The 9,308-nt window shown below is 39.1% G+C and overlaps 1 protein-coding gene across 1 annotated transcript in view; it reads left to right on the forward strand.

Annotated features, from left to right (window-relative positions):
- The first annotated feature begins 4,084 nt into the window (after positions 1 to 4,084).
- Positions 4,085 to 9,308, forward strand: part of LOC106870470 (fibroblast growth factor receptor-like 1) — a 96,515-nt gene continuing 91,291 nt past the window's right edge. The window contains exon 1 of the mRNA XM_089362108.1: positions 4,085 to 4,142. The gene's annotated coding sequence lies outside the window, so the exon portion shown is untranslated. The remainder of the gene's footprint in view (positions 4,143 to 9,308) is intronic.

Below are 9,308 nucleotides of genomic sequence, written 5' to 3' on the forward strand. Positions count from 1 at the left end.
TTCAACAAGATGGATAAGGTCAAAGTTAATTTCTCAATGAAGTATATCCTCATCCACAGCAAGGAGTTGTACATGTGAGCTAACAATTATCCATCGTCTGTTACTATTCATGTGTGTGTGTGTGTGTGTGTGTGTGTGTGTGATATGAAGGTGCCACTGGAAAGTGCGACACGCAACCAAAAGCGGAGCTCAGTTGTGAGTTCTACATTTTACTTCTAAATCCAGTGTTGTACGAACGGGTCATCAACCTCGGGATAAGCTAAAGTGCGCCAGATTTTATGTGTGTGTACGCGTCCAGCCATACACTCACAAATACACACACACACACTCGCAGGTACACCTTGTTTCTTCTTGAAAGCCTAGAGTTATCTTGTTTGTAATGACATCTTCAAGTATGTCGAGATAAGATGCTCACCTGAAAGAGACTCCCCACTTACTGTTTGACAAACTAATCTCTGTCGTCTTGGCTGGCAGTAGTCCTCTCTCCCACCTAAAAACTCGTCTCTCTCTCTCCTTCCATTCACGTATTGCCTCCACCCGTTACTCACTGACCTCCTGTGTGAGGAGAGAGGGTGATCCTGGTTATATACGCCTGAGATTTCTGTCTCTGTGTGTGCGTGCGTGTGTGTGTGTGTGTGTGTGTGTGTGTGTGTGCGTGCGTGCGTGTGTGCATATGAATAGATTTTTATAGTAATGTTTCACATAACGCGCAAACATACACATACATACACGGACAAACACAATTATCTATCTACACAAATATGTCGGTGTGTATGTACTATACTTCAGGTATCTGTGTGTGTGTGTGTGTGTGTGTACAGACTCACAAGATGCACACATGCAGATATACATACATACAGATACACGTTAATGTGTATATATTAATATAAATCTTGTATTCAAGCTAACTTTTGAACTTTTTATACCTGTGAGCAATTACACACACACACACACGCACACATACATACATGCACATACATATTTATTCATATACATGCATACACGGACATAAACACACTATATACATATACACAGTAATCAATTTATTCATCTAATCGTTTATTTCATTTATGAGAATATTTTGTGATTAATCGTAATAAAATATACTGCGCTCGGTGTGTGTGTGTGTGAGTCCGACGGCGTGTGGTTTATGCATGCGTGTGTCTCAGTAGATTTGTTTCCACGGATGCTTGCTATATGTGTGTATGTATGCAGGAGATAGTTTAGTTGTGTATATAAAGTTTATATACGCATTCGTGAGTGTTTGTATGAGTGAGTATACACAGAGGGATAGATAGATAGATAGATAGATAGATAGATAGATAGATAGATAGATAGATAGATACACAGGTAGAGAGAGTGATGTATATGTACATCTTTCTCTCTCACTCTCTCTCTTTCTCACTATGTCTAATCGATCCCCCATATATATGTATTCCACGTTTATCCAATGTAATACCTCTTTTGTGTATTTCTATGGACAACCTCTACAAGTGCTGGCAATAATTTTATTCACTCGTCAAATATTTCTTACCATCCAACACTTCCTACCAATGAACTTGATGGGACGGACAGAATGGTAACTTATTCCACCTGGCAGCATCACACCTCCACACACACACACACACACACACACACACACACACACAACTCGATGTGGCTTCAGCACTTCATAAACGAAAATGAAATCTTTTAATCTCTGTCGAATAAGGCCAAGGAATTAGTGGCTGACATCACGTCACCAAATATCCACATTGATCGATATATAATTCTTTCTGTATCTGCGATTACTTATGTGGGTGGGTGAGCGCGCGTGCGTTTGTGTGTGTGTGTGTGTGTGTCTTCGCTGCCGTAACCGACTCCATCCATATTTATTCCATCATCAAAAAGTGTCATGACTAATTTCCTATATTTTAGGAACGAATTATCTTCCAAAGATAAAACAATCTTTGCTTCGCTCGGGAATATTGATATCCTCACAATTAGTGGAGACAAACCAAACGGAAGTGAGTTCAAATTAAGTTGTAGAAAAATAAACAAATGCTTACTAATCGACTTAATTACATTCAGTCAATTATTTTTCTAATTAATAAATTTTTAATATCTACCGAAGTGTTTGGTGAGTTATCCAATAGTATTAGTTTTACTGTCTGGCAGTAAAAACTATCAAATCCTGACTCAAAATCAGTTTCTAAGACATGCAAGCACGGAAATACAGGCGTTAAACAGGCGATGTGTGGCTGTATGTGTTTGTGTTGTGTGTGTATGGCTGTGTGTGCGTGTATGTATTTGCCTGTGTGTTCGATACCTGGGGGCGTATTGCAAGACACTTTATTTCACGTTGCCCCAGTTCACTCAGCTAACAAAAATGAGTAGTCCCTGTATTTCAGTGGGATCAACCATGTTACATTCCGTTTCATGCTGAATCTCTCTGAGAACTACGTCAAGAGTATGCCTGTCTGTGGAGTGCTCAACCAGTTGTACGTTAATTTCACAAGCAAACTGTTCTGTTGATGGGATGAACTGAAATTCTCGTCGTGCTAACTGACGGAGTGCCATTATGTGTGTGTGTGTGTGAGAGAGAGAGAGAGAGAGAGATTGTGTGCGTATGTGTATGTATTAATTTATTTAATAAGTGACTCTTACAAGACAAGTAATTTTGCGGCATTGAGTACCTTTCTTTAATTGACAGAAAAAGATGCTTGTTTTTGTGGTTGTTGGGGAGGGGGGATAGTGTTTGTCTAATTAACTATCCGTTTGCCTGTCTATCTAGAAGACAATCTGTTTGTTTATCTGTCTATCTATCTATCTATCTATCTATCTGTCTGTCTGACTGTCGGTCTCTCTACCTGTCTATCGATCTGTCTCTCAGTCTGCCAGTTTATTTATGCAACTATCTATCAGTGAGTTTATGTGTATTTATGTTCTTTTTAACAAGGTGTCTGTCAGTCTATTTATTTATCTGGCAAGCTACCGTGACAAGTTTCTTTTTCTCTTTCTCTCCCACCCTCCTCTCTCTCTCTCTCTCTCTCTCTCGTATACACACACACACTACGTGTGTGTCTTACTACACACTCTACAGGCACATATCCAGTTACCTAAAAACAACATGCACACATATACATGTACATGTGTATAGATAGACAGTCAGACAGACAGGCAGGCAGATAAATAGACAGACAGACAGACAAACAGACAGATAGATAGATAGATAGATAGATAGATAGATAGATAGATAGATAGATAGATAGATAGATAGATAGATAGATAGATAGATAGATAGATAGATAGATAGATAGATAGATAGATAGATAGATAGATAGATAGATAGATAGATAGATAGATAGATAGATAGATAGATAGATATGCTTGAATGTATACATATTTATATATATTATATTGTATATATATATTAATACATGACTGCAACAATTGAAGCTGAAACAATTTAAAGATGGGGGGGGGGGTTCCGCATTACCACACCCACCACCATATTGTCTAATTTGTTTTTCTTTGAGACTTCACACTGTGATAGAGGGGAGATTTGGCTGCTATTTCCAGTTGATGAGACGAGGAGGTCCGGCTCAGAAACCTAATGTAAAGAATTCTTCTCATGGAAGTTTGAGCGGCTAAACTGAGCCGGTGGAGCATCGCTAGCTTGCTTGTATGTATGTGTGCTTGAGTGTATATATATATATATATATATATATATATATATAAATATCTGCAGTATATATAATTATGGCTTAGCTACACTATATGGATGTGTGTGTATGTTTGTGTGTGTGTGTGTATCTACACTGTATATATTCCAACCTAGTTAAGTACAGCACGTGTGAATGCAATATACATCTAACACCAGAGTGTATATCAGCTGTCCATCAACTACCGCTAACCATTGGTGTACATCAGTGTTAAAAGCTGACACCCATCTTTTCTGGGTGCGGTATAGATCGGGGTGGGCCCTGTTGCACCCTTCTCTTCTTCTTCCTCCTCCTTCACCTCCTCCTACTCTTCTTCCTCCTCCTTTTCCTCCTCCTACTCTTCTTCCTTCTTCTCATTCTCCTCTTATACACACTCCCTTACTTTAACATTCCACATTACATCAACATACATGACACTACGGAGATGTTCGCCGACCTGTAAGTACAAAGTTGTGTGTTTAATCTACGTACACACACATATACATACACACTCACACACACACTCACACATTGCGCGCACACACACACATAAATACCCACGCACGTACATCAATGCATATACAAGACTCGTTTGTCTAGGGCCATATAAACACATATATACACATATATACCATACAATCCCACATACACTTGTTATGTATATCATATGGATCTCCATTGTTTTCGACGATGAGTGAGTATTTGATCAGCTAAACTACTTGGATTAACGTATCTGTGACTGAGTTTGCCATAGGCCGTCGAAGTACTTCTCAAGCAGAGCATGACAAAGCTGCACCATTGTATTACTGGCGAGCTTCCTCATAGTTTCCGTTTCCTCAAATTCACTTCGAATGCCTGGCTGGACCGCTGGCCTTTGATTAAGATTCCTCACAATGGAATTTATCCGAGGTCTTCGTGATAAAGAATTTCACAACCCTTCAGCCCACGCTAAAGCTATACACACCCACATACAGGTGTATATGGGGTTCAATCAACCACGAGGAGAGAAATGGGGGCTCCACATCGGTGTCCCCTTAATTGGTTCTTTTATTCTTACAAATTAAAAGTTAATGCTCTACTCAGAGTATGAAAACGAAGTCGGGTCCCATGGCCGAATGAATGTGTGTGTGAGAGAGAGAGAGAGAGAGAGAGATTTCCGTGAATGATTTCATTGTTTTTTTTTTATGTCAGCTGATTCTACCCAAGTATTCTTATCATTAACATGCATGTATGTATTTATTTTTTGGTAGTGAAGGTATTCCGCTCATGATCTCAAAGTCGTGAGTTCGATTTCCGGCAATGCGTTGTGTCCTTGAGCAAGACACTTTATTTCACGTTGCTCCAGTCCACTCAGCTGGCAGAAATGAGTAGGACCTGTATTTCAAAGGGCCAACTTTGTGACATTCTGACACGCAGAATCTCCCTGAGAACTACATTAAGGGTTACGCGTGTCTGTGGAGTGCTCAGCCATGTGCACGTTAATTACAAGAGCAGGCTGTTCCGTTGATCGGATCAATTGGAACCTTCATCGTTTTAACTGACGGAGTGCTAGTTACTATACATACATACACACACACACACGCGCATATATATACTCTATTAATCTCAATAACATATACAGGCTATCAGATGTGAATGTAAATCGGAGGTCAATTTCTTACTGATCATGTTTCCGAAAATCCATGAATACTCATAGAATTTATATAACTAACAAGGAGAATGTGGAATGACCAAAAGTTGTTTTATTGCAGGAACTTACAATCGTTTCATCAATTTTGGATCTCCAGGGTACTGCTATATCATTATAGTCTATAGTTGTATATAAATATTATATAAATAATAATATAGTAATACTCTTGAAATCGAGAATCTGTGAAACAATTGTAAATGTATGTAATTAAACAATTTGCTCACTCCACACTCACCTTCTTAATAATTAGGTGTGTGTGTGAGTGTGTTTTACTCGATCTGTAATAAATATCAACTGCTATTAATTATAGCTACATGTAAAGCATTAAGCTGGTAGAGCCGTTAGTGCGTCGGACAAAATGTTTAATTGTATTTCTTCTCTTTACGTTCCGAGTCTACTTTGACAGTCGTTCCTCCGAAGTCGATAAAATAAGTACCAGTTGAATGCTGGGGTCGACGTCATCGACAAGATCCCTTCTCTCAAAACTTCGAAAGATGTATTATTATTATTATTATTATTATTATTATTATCATTATCATCATCATTATTATTACAATTATTAATGTATGTCTGTATATGTTTGTGTGATGTATCTCTCTTTCTCTTTTTCTCTCTCTCTCTCTCTCTCTCTCTCTTTCAATATATATGTATTTATGGATGGATGACTAGATAGATAGATAGATAGATAGACACTTCACCTCATATTGGCAAATCCTTCGAATAGCTCAAATGAAAAATATTTCAATTTGGATTCTATAAAGAACTTCAGTAAATTTCAAAGACATCACACACACACACACACACACACACACACACACACACACACACACACACACACACACACACACACACACACACAGAGGGACACATTCATACGCATAGATACAAATATATAGCTGCATTTTACACATACACTTTTAAAATCGATGTTGGGTTGCGTGAGCCATTAATTTTCTCTTTATTCAACGTTTGAGGTAAACAAACTAGAAAAGACGGCACTCCGTAGTCCCAGTCAAACCAATATGTAAAATAGATTCCACTCTACAGAACGTATTGAATCCTTTCGTTTTGTTGCTTATCAGAATCACTAAAATATTAAAGAGAGTGTATCTCCGTCGTTCAACGACGAGGATTTCGTTTTGGATCAACTCAGTTATCTGTCCATCAGTTAACATATAAATGACTGAGTATTCCACGGACAGGTGAAAGCAATCGAGCTGGCAGGATCAGCATGAGATAGTGAGACCCCTTTTTCAGTTACGGGTACAATCCATCCGACAAACTTCCGTACAGTTTCTCTCCACCCAGCTGCGATATGAACTTTTTAACCATTTCACTACAAATGTCGAAAATTGCTTCATCATATTGCTAACTTCTTAATTAATTAATTAATATCTCCCCTGCTTTAATCGGGAATATAATATGGATTAAACTGTCTTCTCCACCCGCATAAATTATGTTATTAAGTAACTCCTCCATTTACATGACACTCTTTACCATAATATGATTTCAATATTGATCACTGATTTTTAGCACGCCGAACAAAATGCTTTGCGGCATTTCGTCCGTTTTTACGTTCTGAGTTCAAATTTTGCCGAGGTCGACTTTGCCTTTCATCCTTTCGGGGTTGATGGAACAAGTACCAGTTGAATTTTAGGGTCGATGTGATCGACTTAGCCACCACCCACCGTAACTGCTGGCCTTGTGCCAAAATTTGAAACCAATATTGATCACTGATCTGATGATCAGACACACACACACACACATACATACATACATACATACATACATATATAAAGCAAGAGAGTTAGGGGTTGAGTATTCAACCCACTAAGGGATAGTATCTATCCAATACACTACCCAATTATTGTTACACTAGTGTTATACCAAGTGCAATAAGTGGGTGCGGGTATATATATATATATATATACTCGACGGGCTTCTTTCAGTTTCCCGTCTACCAAATCCACTCACAAGGCTTTGGTCGGCCCGATGCTATAGTAGAAGACACTTGCCCAAGGTGCCACGCAGTGGGACTGAACCCGGAACCACGTGGCTGGTAAGCAAACTACTTACCACACAGCCACTTCTGCATATATATATATGTATAAAAAATAAACCTCCTTTCCGAATGATATAGACTCTAGGTTAGTTTCCTGGATTTCCGAGGCGCAATATATTCCCCCACATGGATGATAAGCCAGTCTGTCGCAGAATTTCTCATTTTTGTCAGCTGAGTGGACTGGAGCAATGTGAAAGGAAGTGTTTTGCTCAAGAACACAACGCATCACCCGGTCCAGGAATTGAAACCACAATCTTACATCTATGGGTCGAACATTCTAACCACTATCCTATGCTCATTTCATTTCTCCCTTACCTTGATCGCTTCTTTTCTTTTTTCCTTTTGTATCTATGTATATACATATTTACAGGAGTGGCTATGTGGTAAGAAGCTTGCTTCCCAACCACATAGTTCTGGGTTCATTCCCACCTCGGGCCGACCAAAGCCTTGTTAGTGGATTTGGTAGATGGAAACTGAAAGAAGCCCGTCATATATGCATATGTGTGTGTGTGTGTGTGTGTGTTAGTGTTTGTCCTCCCACCATCGCTTGACAACCGATGTTGGTACGTTTACGTCGCTGTAACTTAACGGTTCTGCAAAAGTACTAGGCTTTCAAAGAATAAGTCCTGGGGTCGATTTATTCGACTAAAGACGGTGCTCCAGCATGGCCGCAGTCAAATGACTGGAACAAGTAAAAGAATAAATATGTTATATATGTTCTATATATGTTCTATATATGTTCTATATATGTTCTATATATATATATCGTTTGTAGAAAACATAAATCCGGAAAGGCACACTCTAAGATGTAGACCAGTTTACGTTTTAATGGGGAAGGCCGGTTTATGGGATTACTCTGGGTTTCCCGTCCATAAAGGGTTTAGCTTTATGGTGTATCGTCAGATAAAATATTTGTCAAGACGCTCTTCGAAGACCTCCACATCTACACCTCGCAAATAACTATGGTTGTTTGGCTGAATATTGAAGAGCTATATAGACCCTTAAAATCCAGGCTGTTACAGTACTGGGTCCTTATTCTAGACGAAGACGGGATCTTTCGTGATACGCAGTGCTGTCCAGTTCAGTGGTTCATATAGCTTTCAGTTCCAAAGTTGGGAGCTGGACCTTCCATATGTATATCACTGCATATCTTTCACGCCTTCTCTCGAGCTTCAGTTCCTTTTAGCCTTTCCCGGGACTCATTTGTTTCACCGAGTCAATCTTCTTTGTGTAGTGGCGTTCGATTGCCTCAAGTTCCAACGCCAGTTTGACGTCCAGCAAAGCCCACAGTTGGGAACAGTAATCCAGACGACCGAGAACGAAAGTTTTTCCATAGGAGTAGCAAGTTATCCTTCTGTTTCTGAATGAATCAGAATCTACACAACTACACTCACCAGCACAACGTTACTATCTTGCATATATGCACGCGTCTCTATAAAATGGCAGAGAACAGGAATTACCGAATGAACACCACCATTAGTCTACAGTTGTTTCTTCTATAAGATGCAGAACATTTTAGAAGCTCCGACGAAGCTCTAAGGTGAAGCACTTGCGTCTGAATGCATCGCCCAGACAGCTTCAAGTGAACATTCCTGTTCATTTATTAAATGCTCTGTACTCGACTAATGCTTTATTCTGAAGAATGAAGCTATTAATATTGCTTATTCCTAAACGAAACATTAATATGCATGCATGTATGTATGTATGTATGTATGTATGTATGTGTTCAATGAGTGAGTTTCTCGTTATGTGCCATCATTGTATTCCAACAAACAGGTTCGTATTTACTTCTCATTCAGTGATGGAGGAGTAAACAGCCACAAACTCCGAGTGGAGTCAGGCTGAATCATTGGCTGCCAAGCTGAAAAAAGAA

This window comes from Octopus bimaculoides, chromosome 14 (assembly GCF_046866305.1).
Source record: "Octopus bimaculoides isolate indiv1 chromosome 14, ASM4686630v1, whole genome shotgun sequence".
NCBI classification, from domain to species: Eukaryota; Metazoa; Mollusca; class Cephalopoda; order Octopoda; family Octopodidae; genus Octopus; species Octopus bimaculoides.